The sequence below is a fragment of the Triturus cristatus genome, chromosome 1_2, assembly GCF_964204655.1.
Source record: "Triturus cristatus chromosome 1_2, aTriCri1.1, whole genome shotgun sequence".
NCBI lineage: Eukaryota > Metazoa > Chordata > Amphibia > Caudata > Salamandridae > Triturus > Triturus cristatus.
In genome coordinates, this window is record NC_140580.1 from 141,023,521 (window position 1) to 141,038,416 (window position 14,896).

Sequence of the window (14,896 nt, forward strand, 5' to 3'; positions counted from 1 at the left end):
CACGGTTCTGTTGTAGAGACAAAAAGTTGATCCTACCCCGGCGGCGCAACCGGTCCAAACGGTCTGGTACTAGGACTCGGACTCGGGAGCCCGCCAAAGATAAAAGATTGAAGGTCGGGGAGGGCGTGTCTCTCTAGCGTGCTCGTAAAGTCAAGATGTGGATCACTGGAACGCACACAGGCCATCAGCGCCATCTTGGGGCAGTGATCACATGACAAACTGGCGGTCACGTGATCGCAAAATTGGCCAATCAGGGTTGTCTGATCTGCCGATAACGATCGTGAACAGGGAAGTCAACAAAAACTGGGAGCGGGCGGCTACGATGTAACAAGGACACGGAAATGTAAGACCAAGGCCACAAGTACGGGGGTCTCCAAAAACTATCTTAATAAATAAATAACACCTGCATGAGCAGTGGAGGTGCAAGCATGATTAAGGTGGCAGAGTAAAGATTGTAAAAGGACAAGGAAAAGGTGCCACAGATGTGTGGGTCAAAGCTTAGAGCGTGAACCGCGAGCTGGGAAGGAGGACAAGAAAAAGGTCTCAAGCAGACTATAAAGGCAGACTAGTGTGTTATAAAAATCCAAGTTTTTACGAACTAGTGCAGATCGTTGTATTGATTTAGGTTTTAAGGTTAAAGTTTTTAAGTCAAAAGGCTCCAGGGTATATCTTCATTGAGACCCATTTTGTCACAGGACAACTTCAGGACCCATCGTTGTTCAAGGCGAAACAAGGTGTCTTTTGCCATGCCCGGGTGTGCTTCTAAGGCGTACCATTTGAAAGACTCAGGGGGATGTTGTCTTTCTTTGAAGTGAGTCGTCATTTTGGTGTTTGTCTTGGCACACCTGAAAGTACTCCTGTGTTCCATAATACGTACTTTTACTTGCCTGGTGGTCATCCCTATATAGACGAGGTTACAGGTGCACTTAACCAAATAAATGCAATTCGCTGTGTTGCAGTTGGTATGAACCTTCAACCGCCAACAAATACCATTGGGAAGGTTCAATAGTTTCATAACCTTAGTCTGGGGACAGACTGAACAAGATCCGCAAGAGAAGTGACCCTGGACTGGTGTTAAGTCCCACAGTGTATTCTGTGTCAACTTATGATGTTTCTTAGGTCTGGTATGTACCCTGAGTCTGGTGGAAGAGTTGGGTACCGAACTGGAAATAATTTTCAGTGAGGGCAATGGTAGTACACTCCATAATAAATGACACCGGGGTGGGTGAGTCCCACTCGGTATCAATTAAGATGTCCTCGTTGACTTCCAATGTTGCTCTCTGTGGAATGTTGGTGTAGAGGGCCTCAACATCCAAAGTGACCAAAAGGTTCACCTCATTAAGATGTTGGGCCCCCTCGAGGAGACGCAGTACATCAGTTGTATCTCTGACGAAAGACGGAGTCTTCTGCACAAAGGGTTGAACGAAATGGTCGACAAATTTGGACAAGGGTTCAAGTAAAGAACCGATCCCCGAAACAATTGGACGTCCAGGTACAGGTGTCACCTCTTTGTGATTCTTTGGAAGGCAATAGAAATAGGGGACAACAGGTTCTTTCGTTGTTAGGAATTAAGCCTCCTTCTTAGAGATCCACCCCATTGATTCAGCCGAGAATGTCATGGCAGAAATGATGTTTTGTAATCTCTGTGTAGGGTTTTCTCTTATAGGTGTGTAGTACCTTCTGTCACTCAATTGTCTCTCACATTCAGTGTTGTAGTCTACTGTGTTCATTATCACCGTGGCTCCACCCTTATCGGCTTGTTTGATCGTGATGGACTCATCGCTGGCAAGAGCCCTGATGGCGATGGTCTCTGTAGCGGAGAGATTGTGAAAGGGGGCTGAGTCAGACTGTGTATTGAAGTCCTTCAATACAGCTTGTTCAAAAGTAAGAACCTCATTGGGAACCTTGGCACTCGTTGGGGTAAACGTTGATGGTTTATGCAAACCAGAATCATCAACGGTATACGTTGGTTGATCATGAAAAAATGCCTGGAGGCGGATTTTGCGAAAGAAGCCTTGTAACTCGCAGCGATCCCTGAAAGTGTCAATTCTTGGGGTGGGGACAAAGCCTAAACCTTTTTGCAGAACACGTTCCTCAACAGGTGAGATAACTCTAGAGGAAAGGTTGACAATTAATTTCTTTTCCCCTTGGTTTGGCTCCTGGTTTCCACTGTCCTTGCCGGTTGGTCCTGCCATTGCACTCTTTTTTGCCCTCTTCTGCGCCCTCTTCCTCTGCCCCAACCTCTGTCTAAAAAAGGAGGTGCAGGTCCAGTTGGGAAGAAGGGTGGTGGACCTTGTGGGTATACTGGATATTGCCAAAAAGGCGGTCCCTGAAAGGGTGGAGCATTGTATGAAGGAAACATGGGTGGTTGGTAAGGCCGCGCCTTTCTATTGTTCCAACTCCCAGAGTTTGAATGGTTACTGGAGGAGGAACCTCTACGTGAGGTATTTGAGCTGTCGTCTGAAGAGTATCCAGTGGCGGAGCTCGTGTAGTCTGCTTTCAGATATGGGTAAACCTTCTCAGTAGAGAATTTCTGTATATCCTTTCGTAGTTTAGAAATTGAATATGCTACTTACCAGTATGCATCTGTTCTTGGCATGTAGGGCTGCTGACATTCATATCTGTGCATAGATCGCCGCCTAGTGTTGGGTCCGGATGATTGGACATTGATGTCCTGGAAGAGTCTTCGAAGTATCACGAGATAGGTGACTCCTCCCCTGGACCACAGTGCGCATGGGCATCCTCTCCATCCTTAGATTGTTTTTCGCCATTGTGGCAGTGATGGAGTAGATACAGTAAGTGATGACCATGCTATATAGTAATTCTGAGTGCTGCAGCCGCTACAGGCGCCGGGGAAGAGGGTGGGCGATATGAATGTCAGCAGCCCTACATGCCAAGAACAGATGCATACTGGTAAGTAGCATATTCAGTTCGAGGTATGTGGGCTGCTGAATTCATATCTGTACATAGAATACATAGCAGTTCCTCCATTAGCGGCGGCTACCCGTGCCAGCTGCAGCAGTCTGAAAAAGAGTTTTGAGAACAGCCTGTCCTACAGCTGCCTGCTGTTTTGAGTGTACATCTACACAGTAGTGTTTGGTAAATGTATGTATAGTGGACCATGTGGCTGCTCTACATATTTCCTGTAAAAGAATGTTTCCTAGGAAAGCCATGGACGCCCCTAACTTTCGTGTTGAGTGGGCTCGTGGGGGAATCGTTAATGTGCGTTTAGCTTTTTGATAGCAAATTTGAATACATTTAACGATCCATCTGGCTATCCCAGCTTTGGAAATGGCGTTGCCCTTGTGTTGTGGAGAAAAGTTGTTTTGTTTTCCTAAAGTCCTTAGTTCTGTCTATATAGTACATGAGGGCCCTCTTTACATCTAGTGTATGGAGCATTCTCTCTGCGACATTTTGTGGATTTTGAAAGAAAACAGGCAGTTCAATAGTTTGATTCATGTGGAACTGCGATATCACTTTGAGCATGAATTTGGGGTTGGTACATAGTACAACCCTGTTTGCGTGAACCTGTATGAATGGCTCTTGAATGGTTAGTGCCTGGAGTTCACTAACTCTTCTTAACGAAGTGATTGCCACTAAGAAAGCTACTTTCCAGGTGAGGAATTGAATCTCACATGAATGGAGAGGTTCAAAAGGTGGACCCATTAATCTGGTGAGGACTAAATTGAGGTTCCACACCGGTGCCGGTGGGTGTCTTGGGGGAATTACTCGTTTGAGTCCCTCCAAGAAGGCTTTGATGGGAGGCACTCTGAATAAATAGAGGTGCTGCCTGTTTTGGAGATAGGCTGCTATCGCGGTTAAATGGATACGTATTGAGTTGTATGCCAGATTGCATCGGTATAAGTGTAAGAGATAACAGATGGTGTTTTGAATGGATGCGTCCAGCGGGTTAATGTGATTGTTGTTGCAGTAAATGACAAACCTTTTCCATTTAGCCGCATAGCAAGCTCTGGTAGTGGGTCTCCTGGCCTCCTTGATGATATTCATACAGTCAGGTGGCAGGTTTAGGTAGCCAAACTAAGACTTCAGGAGCCAGATTGCCAGGTTCAGCTGTTGCGGATCTGGGTGCTGAATCTCGCCATGGTTCTGCGTTAAAAGTGCGGGTTTGATCCGCAGCCTTTGATGCGGCACCACGGAAAGTTCTAGAAAGGTGGTGTACCATGGTTGGCGCGCCCATGTGGGAGCAACTAGGATGAGTGTCAGTGAGTGTTGTCGCAGTTTGGGGGCCACTAGAGGTATTAATGGCGCTGGGGGAAAAGCGTACGCAAATCTGCCGGACCAGTTCATCCATATCGCATTGCCCTGTGACTGTGGAAACCTGGCGGCAAAGCTTTGGCATTTTGCGTTTTCGTTTGTGGCGAATAGGTCTATCTCTGGATGACCCCACTGTTGGAAGTACGGTTGGAGAACTGACGGATGTAGCTCCCACTCGTGCATCTGGTGGCTGTGTCTGCTGAGCAGATCCGCCATCTGGTTGTCCTTGCCGGGGAGGTGTCCCGCCATGACGAATATGTTCCTCTGAATGGCCCACTTCCACATGCTCTGAGCCAGATGAGACAACTGTGGAGAGTGCGTTCCTCCCTGCTTTTGTATGTAGTACATGGCAGTCTTGTTGTCCGTCCGGATCAACACGACTTTGTTGCACAAGTGTACTTTGAATGCCTTCATGGCTAGGAAGATTGCCATCAGTTCCAGAACGTTGATGTGCATCTTCTTTTGTTGCGTTGTCCATAGTCCCTGCCCTGTGTAGTTGAGTACATGAGCTCCCCAACCCTGGAGAGAGGCGTCCGCTGTCAGTATTATTTTTGGAACAGGCTCTTGGAACGGTCGGCCCTTGCAAAGGTTTTGTGGATTCCACCAATGCAGAGAGTTGTATGCCCAACCGCTTACCAACACTAGGTCTTTTAATTGGCCGTGAGCCTGATTCCATTGACGTGCTAAGCACTCCTGAAGCGGGCGCATATGTAGTCTCGCGTGCGGGACTATGAAAATGCAGGAGGCCATCATGCCTATCAACTGCATGAACACTCGCGCAGGAAGGGAGTGTTGAGGTTTGAACTTTGAGATCAGCAGTTGTATGCTGTTGATCCTCACTAAATTTAGCTGAGCGGTGGCTGCCAGAGTGTTTATGGTCGCGCCCAGGTACTGCCGTACGTGTGCGGGTTGGAGATGTGATTTTGGGTAATTTAGTGAGAATCCCAGACTGTGAAGAAGGTGAATGGTGAGGGACATGTGGCTGGCACATTGCTGGGTCGACTTTGCCTGAACAAGCCAGTCGTCCAGGTAAGGGAAGACGTGAATGTGTTGTCTTCGTAGATGTGCCGCCACTGTTGCTAGGCACTTGGTAAAGACCCGGGGTGCTGTTGTTACTTCGAAGGGGAGAACTTTGAACTGATAGTGATGGTTTTGAATAGTGAACCTGAGATATTTCCTGTGTGAAGGGTGTATGGGTATGTGGAAATACGCATCTTTCAGGTCTAGTGTGGCTAGGAAGTCTCCCTGACTGAGTAGCGGGAGAACCTGCTGTAGGGTGAGCATATGGAAATGCTCTGAGAGAATGTATTGGTTGAGGGGTCTCCGGTCTAGTATAGGTCTGAGCGACCCGTCCTTTTTTGGGATTAAGTAGTACAGAGAGTACACCCCTGTCCCCTGCTGGTTGACGGGCACGACCTCTATTGCACCTTTTTGTAGCATACTTAGCACTTCCTGCTGCAATAATGCCAAGTGCTCTACGGACATAGGACGGTGATTTGGCGGTATGTTGGGTGGAGTGGACGTTAATTCGAGACAGTAACCGTGTTGGATAATGTCCCTGACCCACCTGTCTGTGGTGATGGTCTTTCACGCTGACAGGAACTGTTGGAGTCTCCCCCCGACAGGTGTTATGTGGTCGGGGGGCAGGGAGAGGGCGTCACTGTTTGTTTTTGGGGGAGGACCTGGTGTTGCCGTAACCACGTCCTCTGCCCTTGGTGCTGGAGCCACGATATCCACCTCTGTTGGTTTTATCGTAGGTACTTTGTGTGCCCCCTTTAGTGTACTGCTGCTGTGACCCCTGACCTCTAGCTGCTCCTCTATTCCCGGGGCGACGAAAGGAGCCTCTACGAAACTGCTGCGTCTGCAGAGCCCCCATTGATTACGCAGTGTCAGTGTCTTTTTTAATTTTCTCGAGGGTAGTGTCAACTTCAGGGCCAAATAAATAGTCTGGGTTGACCGGTTGATTCAGGATATTGTTCTGAATCTCTGGCTTGAAGCCTGAGATTCTCAACCATGCATGCCGTCTTAACATGACGCTTGTGTTGATTGCCCTCGCCGCTGTGTCGGCTGCATCCAGTGCGCACTTGATGGATGCGTTGGTAAGGAGTTGTCCCTCTCTAATGAGGATCTCCGCTGCCTCTTTATATTCATCTGGCAAATGTTGGAGTAGGGATTCGAGTGTGTCGTAGTGGGACCTATTATAACAGGCCAGGAGTGCCTGTGTGTTTGCAATGCGCCAGATGTTCGCTGCTTGCGCTGCATTCCGTTTGCCTGATGTCTCCAGCACTTTGGACTCCTTGTCTAGGGGAGGAGCATCACCTGTTTGTGAGTGGGCTCTTTTGCGAGCATTAGCAACCACCATGGAGTCCAAAGGTAACTGACGCCTAATGTACATAGGGTCTCCGGGTGCAGGCTTGTACTTTTTTTCAATCCTGGGGTTTAGCACCCGTGCCCTGGTCGTTTCCTTAAAAATGTATTTGGCAGGTTTGAGGACCCCTTTTAACATGGGCAGAGTCTTGACAGTTCTTTCGGAAGAGGCGAAAGTGTCCACCAAGAAGTCTTCTTCGACAGTGTCAGAATGGAGTTCCACTCCATGATTGGCAGCAGCCCGTTCAATGAGGGCATTAAAGGCAGCAGTGTCCTCTGTGGGCGAGGTCTTTATGTTATAAAGCTGCGTATCATGGGTATCTGGTGCGGTACCCTGGTCTGTGGGGTCATCCCATGCCTGATCTGGGTCTTGCAGGTGATCATCAGGATCGATATCCCCAGGGTAGGTGGTATCATCCCCTACATAGTCCTCTACTGCGTCTGTCTCTGAAGGCGTCGGAGAAAAGGTCGGTGCATCCTGATGTAAAGGTTGAAAGTGTTCATGAAGCACTGGCTCTGACCCTGCCGGCAACTTGTGTTTGAGAGGAATTTTATAGGAGTCCAATCCCCTCTCTGGCGTGATTTTCCTCTTGCGGAGCATCAACCTGCCAGTGTTGGCGTCGATAAATTGTGGCTGTGAAGGCTCGAGATCTGTTTGTTCAGTGGCTGGGGAGTGTGTCTGGCGGACACGTGTCCGAATCTCGAACAGTTTCGGCGCCGTGGGCGGCGGCAACCCAAACGTGATGTTGGTTGGCGCCGAGGGTGCTTTGGAAGCCTTGTGCGTGTCGGGGCCCGACGTAGAGTGGAGGGCTGCCCGTTCTCTGATCCGTTGCAACGATGCCGAAACCTGTTGCACGGTGAACGCAGACGGCTCTTTGGAACCGATCGGCACCTTGGAGGTAGGCGTCGAAGCGGCCCCCGACTTCTTTGCAGTCAATGGGTCATCGATCCGAAGGGAGGTATCGACGCTCGTTGGAGTCGATGTCTTCGGTGCTAAAGATGTTGGCCGGGGCAGGCGCCGATTGCTGCGCCTCCAATCTCGCTGCCCGTCGATTCCGGAGAGTCTTCTTTGAGCGGAATCGGGCACAGGCCATACATTTCGACTCATCGTGATCCGGTGAGAGACATTTGTTGCATACCGGGTGGATGTCGATGTGTGGGTATTTCGCGTGGCACAAAGGACACCTTTTGAACGGAGTCCTCGATTCCATCGTCGATCGAAGTTCGATGTTCGGACCCAGCGGATCCGAAAAGCTGGAAGAAGGTGCTAAAGCACTAAGAAACTATTCGATACCGAACGGGAACAGTACCGACGAGAACTAAAGGCCTTTTGGCCTTAAACTGAAATTTCCTAACTTGAGCTAAGATAAGCACATCCGAACCCAATGGCGGAAAAAAACAATCTAAGGATGGAGAGGATGCCCATGCGCACTGTGGTCCAAGGGAGGAGTTACCTATCTCGTGATACTTCGAAGACTCTTCCAGGACAACAATGTGCAATCATCCGGACCCAACACTAGGCGGCGATCTATGCACAGATATGAATTCAGCAGCCCACATGCCTCGAACCTTTTGCTTCTTAAGATATTCTCTATTCTCAGCGATCTCCGCATTAATTTCTGACAACTTGCTTTTGAAGGCTGCTGTCTGAATTGTCACTTTTTATGGCACCCTCTGCCGCTTGAATTCTGATAAGGAGAGCATCCGCTATTCTCTTTGCTGTGTTGATAATCAGAATCAACCAGTCCCTAGTGCACTTCCATGCAACTAGGGACCATTCCTTCTTGAACGTGGCATCTTCCAAGAAAAGACGGGGGAAGTTATTCACAATGAGGCCGTTTGGAGCTATGTTAGCTCTCAAATATTCAGTCATCATTGCCCCGTGTAGAGTGACTTTGAGCCACTCATGCTTAATGCTAGATAAAGAGGACCAATCCTCTGTCTGGCTGACCGAGGCAGCACTACCATTAGATCCCAACAGGGATGGTGCTCGTAGTATCTCTGCTGCTGCTTCATCACCGAAACGTAGTCCCTGATAGTCCTCCATATAATTAGAGGAGGATAATCGAGGTAGAGATCAAGCCGGTTAAGGTTGATCAGTGTAAAGAAAATAGAAAAATGGGCCACAGGAGTAAATTCGCAACCTGTTGGTAACCTAAATAAGAAGTCCCCACGGGTGAAAACCCGTGCATATATTGGAAACAAAGGCGAGGGGAAAGAAGAACAAGGGTTTTGGTAAACAGGTCCAGCATACGTACCCAAATGACTATGTATACAATGAGTATGCAGTTCCTAACAAAATAGAGAGCAAAGACACATTCTAACTGTAAAACAACCACCATTCAAAGGCAGGAGAGTGGTCTCCTTGTTGGAAAAAGGCCCTCACACACCTGACAAGAAGGTGTCTTGCTTCATCATCGGGCCTGCTCCTACTCGGGCCGGCGCTGCAATGCCCGATCAGGCGCCCGTGATGGGGCCTACTTAATGGAGATCTATATTCCGAAGCCGTCAGGTGGAGTATGAGTGAGGGTCTTAGTGTAGGTGAATGTGAGAGTGTGTAGTGAAGTTAAAATAGGGAAAGTTATTCCAATCAAAATACTTTTAATGAGTTTGGTTCTTCCCCTAATTAAAATTAAAAAGAATCGCGTATGGTCACCCTATGTTGTGATGTTATACGCTGAAATGTGAGGTCAACATGTTTCTTGCCCTATTATCAGTTCGATGGCAATTACTCAGGACCTAATAAAAAGACTACCTACACATTTTCTGGTGGTGGACACCCAACACATGTAGTGAAAAGTGACCACCCTTACAGCACCCTAAAAAATGTGGGGGTACCTCTGGTGTCAATAAAGTTAATCAAGTGTAACCTGTAAAAATGAAAAACAGTTGGAACAGTCAAGGAATAACATTGTAATATCCCTAAAAGTAAATTCATCATACTGATTCAGCAAGCAAGAAGCCCATGGGCTGCGACATGTTTGATGCAACCAACTAATCATTAAAAGATCGAAATATGTTCAGGTGATTATTAAAATGTCATGATTATCACAACAGATAAGTACAAGGCAAGAGGTGACTACAAAAAGGAGGCTAACATTTTGAAACAAGATCTGTTTCAGCGTGAATACCCCAAACAGGTGGTTGCTGATGCCTATAAAAGAGCAAGAAACAACAACCGTGAGGGCCTTTTGGAGGTTAAAATTAGAGAACCAGACACCAGTATCACATGTGTCACCACATACACCCCTGACTCTAATCGATTACTGAATATCATTAGGAAGCACTGGGGCATTCTCAACACTGGGTCTTTGACTTTTTCCACACCCAGATTCGCCTTCAAACGTACGAACAACATAAAAGATATGTTGATACATACCAGACCTAAGAAACATCATAAGTTTACACAGAATACACTGTGGGACTTACCACCAGTCCAGGGTCACTTCACTTGCGGATCTTGTTCAGTCTGTCCCCAGACTAAGGTTATGAAACTATTGAACCTTCCCAATGGTATTTGTTGGCGGTTGAAGGTTCATACCAACTGCAACACAGCGAATTGCATTTATTTGGTTAAGTGCACCTGTAACTTCGTCTATATAGGGATGACCACCAGGCAAGTAAAAGTACGTATTATGGAACACAGGAGTACTTTCAGGTGTGCCAAGACAAACACCAAAATGACGACTCACTTCAAAGAAAGACAACATCCCCCTGAGTCTTTCAAATGGTACGCCTTAGAAGCACACCCGGGCATGGCAAAAGACACCTTGTTTCGCCTTGAAAAACGATGGGTCCTGAAGTTGTCCTGTGACAAAATGGGTCTCAATGAAGATATACCCTGGAGCCTTTTGACTTAAAAACTTTAACCTTAAAACCAAAATCAATACAACGATCTGCACTAGTTCGTAAAAACTTGGATTTTTATAATACACTAGTCTGCCTTTATAGTCTGCTTGAGACCTTTTTCTTGTGCTCCTTCCCAGCTCGCGGTTCACGCTCTGGACGAGTCAACCACCTGATATAAGCTTTGACCCACACATCTGTGGCACCTTTTCCTTGTCCTTTTACAATCTTTACTCTGCCACCTTAATCATGCTTGCACCTCCACTGCTCATGCAGGTGTTATTTATTTATTAATATATTTTTGGAGACCCCCGTACTTGTGGCCTTGGTCTTACATTTACGTGTCCTTGTTACATCGTAGCCGCCCGCTCCCAGTTTTTGTTGACTTCCCTGTTCACGATCGTTATCGGCAGATCGGACAACCCTGATTGGCCAATTTTGCGATCACGTGACCGCCAGTTTGTCGTGTGATCACTGCCCCAAGATGGCGCCGATGGCCTGTGTGCGTTCCAGTGATCCACATCTTGACTTTACGAGCACGCTAGAGAGACACGCCCTCCCCGACCTTCAACCTTTTATCTTTGGCGGGCTCCCGATTCCTGGTACCAGACCGTTTGGACCGGTCGCGCCGCCGGGGTAGGATCAACTTTTTGTCTCTACAACAGAACCGTGAGTAATGAGTCCGCGTTTCTCTCAAACGCCTCCACGCTCCTGCCTCCCTTATTTCACAAAGCTCACCGCTACGTTTGAGCGGGCGCACTATCCTAATGAGAAAGCACTTTTCTCCTCTTCTCTCGACATTAATGAGTGTGCAACATCATTTGTTCTTACCGCGCTACACAGCTACCATGCTTTGAGCTTGGCTTGGGTATTTACAGTACCTATTTATAGTAGCTTGCATAATCAGAAAGGTGACTTACCCCATATTTTAACCCCTCCACGTTTCACCGTAACTGGATTAAATTTTGTATATCCATCTCTGTATCCCACCTTATTTATAAATTTTTGGTGGCATACACGTTTACCTTATTTCCTGTTTCTAGACATGACTACGATACCCGCGTACTCTTGCGCTTTTCATCATGTTCTTTGAGTTGAATTAACATCCTTTTTTTCATATATCAGGACACTAGAATTCAGTGTCGACGGCGACCGGTACTGTTATGGCCCGGACCATAAAATATTAAGGGTGAGGACTGTCCTGATGTCTGATAGTGCCTTTGTTTTACACTAGTCTCCTCTTGCCTTGTACTTATCTGTTGTGATAATCATGACATTTTAATCATCACCTGAACATATTTCGATCTTTTAATGATTAGTTGGTTGCATCAAACATGTCACAGCCCATGGGCTTCTTGCATGCGTGTGACGCACTATCACTTGCTGAATCAGTATGATGAATTTACTTTTAGGGATATTACAATGTTATTCCTTGACTGTTCTAACTGTTTTTCATTTTACAGGTTACACTTGATTAACTTTATTGACACCAGAGGTACCCCCACATTTTTTAGGGTGCTGTAAGGGTGGTCACTTTTCACTACATGTGTTGGGTGTCCACCACCAGAAAATGTGTAGGTAGTCTTTTTATTAGGTCCTGAGGAATTGCCATCGAACTGATAATAGGGCAAGAAACATGTTGACCTCACATTTCAGCGTATAACATCACAACATAGGGTGACTATACGCGATTCTTTTTAATTTTAATTAGGGGAAGAATCAAACTCATTAAAATTATTTGGATTGGAACATTTTTCCCTATTTTAACTTCAATAAACACTCTCACATTCACCTACACTAAGACACTCACTCATACTCCACCTGACGGCTTCGGAATAAAGATCTCCGTTAAGTAGGCCCCATCACGGGCGCCTGATCGGGCATTGCAGCGCCGGCCCGAGTAGGAGCAGGCCCGATGATGAAGCAAGACACCTTCTTGTCAGGTGTGTGAGGGCCTTTTTCCAACAAGTAGACCACTCTCCTGCCTTTTGACTGGTGGTTGTTTTACAGTTAGAATGTGTCTTTGCTCTCTATTTTGTTAGGAACTGCATACTCATTGTATACATAGTCATTTGGGTACGTATGCTGGGCCTGTTTACCAAAACCCTTGTTCTTCTTTCCCCTCGCCTTTGTTTCCGAACGTTTTTAACTATCTAGGAGTTTTGTATAATCAGCCATTAAGTTGGACGCCTCCTATCACTCAGATGTCAGATTTTTAATAGGAATATTGAGCCTATTTTTAGATTCACCCACAAGCTCCAAAACAAATCAATTTTAGAAATGCTGAATATCTACAAGAGCAAGTGCATTTCAGCAGGTGTATATGGTGCTGGCCTGTGAAGGGGGCAATAAGATAAATATTATACAACGTGCAGAAAATCTATTTTTGCGTAGACTACTTTCAGTTCCAGGAGTCACAGCTACCTTAATATGTCAGAAGGAGCTCAGGATGCCGGATTTGGAAGATCAGATTGGATAAGCGACTTTAATAATGTGGGCTAAAATATGGTCTTAAGCAATGGCTGGCATGATTAGAACTTCTATTTCAGATTGCCTGATACTAGATGGGGTGGACAAAAAACAATGGTTAAAGTATCTGAATGTCACTTTTGACAGCCTTGGTCTCCTTGATCTTTAAAAATCCCCTCATACAATTGTCTCTAACCATTAGTTACGCGTTAAAGAATTGTTCTTGGAGCACTGTATGACTAAATGCCTATATGCTGCCCAGGCCAAGCAATCAATTGATATATATCTTTTTATAGGAGTTTTATTTGGCGCAAACTTGACCCGAGGGTACCAGGTATCAGAGCGCTTTACACAAGCACCTTACATGAGGACACATTTATTTTTTTGTTAGGCAAAGGGAGATTAAGTGATTTGCCCAGAATCACAGAATGTTGCGCGTCCTTGCCGAGGCTCGAACCCGGTTCCCCAGATTTGAGGTCGAACAACCCTAGCCGTTAGGCTAACTCCTCTCCTCTAATTATGCCCAAGTCTCAAAAACCCATGGCATACAGCCTTATCTGAGGGGGATGATACCTTCTACACATCGCCACTGGCTAATCTTGTTTAGACTTTGCACTTTAAATTTGCTTTTCCTTCTCTGGGTCATGGAATCAGGACGTATCTTTGTTAGGTGTATGATAATAACTCAACCTAAAGCATTAGCCACTTATTTCGGTTTTGCCCTTTGCATCAAGAGCCAAGACACCCTTTTTTCGTGCTGTTGCTCAGCAAGGCCAATGGGAGACAGTACAAGGATAGTCTACTTTTTTTGCAGTCCCTAGGCTCACCTGAAATGTTTTCAGGGTTCTTAATTTTGTAAAATCATATTTGGAGATCTGGATTTTAAATGTTATTCTCTAACATTGAAGTTTTAGATCGGATTCAGCGCACCTGCTTTAGATTTTTTGCAACTACATTTTATTATAAAAATCTTTAAATGAAAAACAGATAGTATATGACCCTTGTATAAGATAAAACTTTAGATTATGTTTTATTATCTTGTGTGTGCATTTATGGCGTTCAGATAAATAAAGTTTACTTTGAAATTGCTGCTGAGGTATGGCATTTAGAAAAGAGACTTCTTAGAAAGAAGGTACACATCTACTGGCAAATACAAAACATGTCCAAGGCCCAGTTCCAGTTTGGTTGGCTCTACTGACAAACAGGCACAACGGCTGAGATTCACAAATGATTATCAATTGATTAGAGTACATGGGAGGAACGTGCAAGCAGGTTGACCTCAATAAACAAATCTTTGGTGTAAGTTTCCAAAACCAGCAACAATCAGCACTGATAACACTGGGAATTTAAATGTCTGAATTCAGAGAAACGGACATAGAAAAACCATCCAACATTAAAGGAATAGATTTTTTTTCCAGATGTATTCAGTCAAACTTTTTAATTTTTTTATTTGGGATTTACTAGTGTCATACAAAAATATATACAAATTCATTATATAAAAAATTCCTTTTAAATCAAGAAGAGAAACACGTTATAAATGACAAACCATAATAGAAACATATAATACGAGCCGAGCTGGTTCTAAACCGTACTTAATCAAGAAATAAATGAAGCAAAAATTAGACGTTCGAGCTCCTCCAGATTGCAAGTGGTGCCCAGATGTTCCTACCTAATTCCCTTAATTTTTTACCTTTTAACTCATATAGGCAGGATTCTATATTGTGCATACCAAGCAGCCTTGTAATCCACATTTGAAAGGTAGGAGGGGAGGAATCTTTCCAGCCTGCTGAAATAAGGATACGCAGCACAGCCGTAGATATAAAAACCAAGGCTTCGGCAGCACTGCCCAACTCCGATTTCCTATCAACGCCTAGCAGCATCAGGGTAGGGGATAGAACAATCCTACATTCTAGCAGCCCCTCCAGAAAATTAGAAATTT

The 14,896-nt window shown here is 45.7% G+C and overlaps 1 protein-coding gene across 2 annotated transcripts in view; it reads right to left on the reverse strand.

The window, feature by feature from the left end:
* TDRD1 (tudor domain containing 1) overlaps positions 1-14,896 on the reverse strand; it is a 1,654,170-nt gene that overhangs the window by 1,184,733 nt on the left and 454,541 nt on the right. The window lies entirely within an intron of this gene.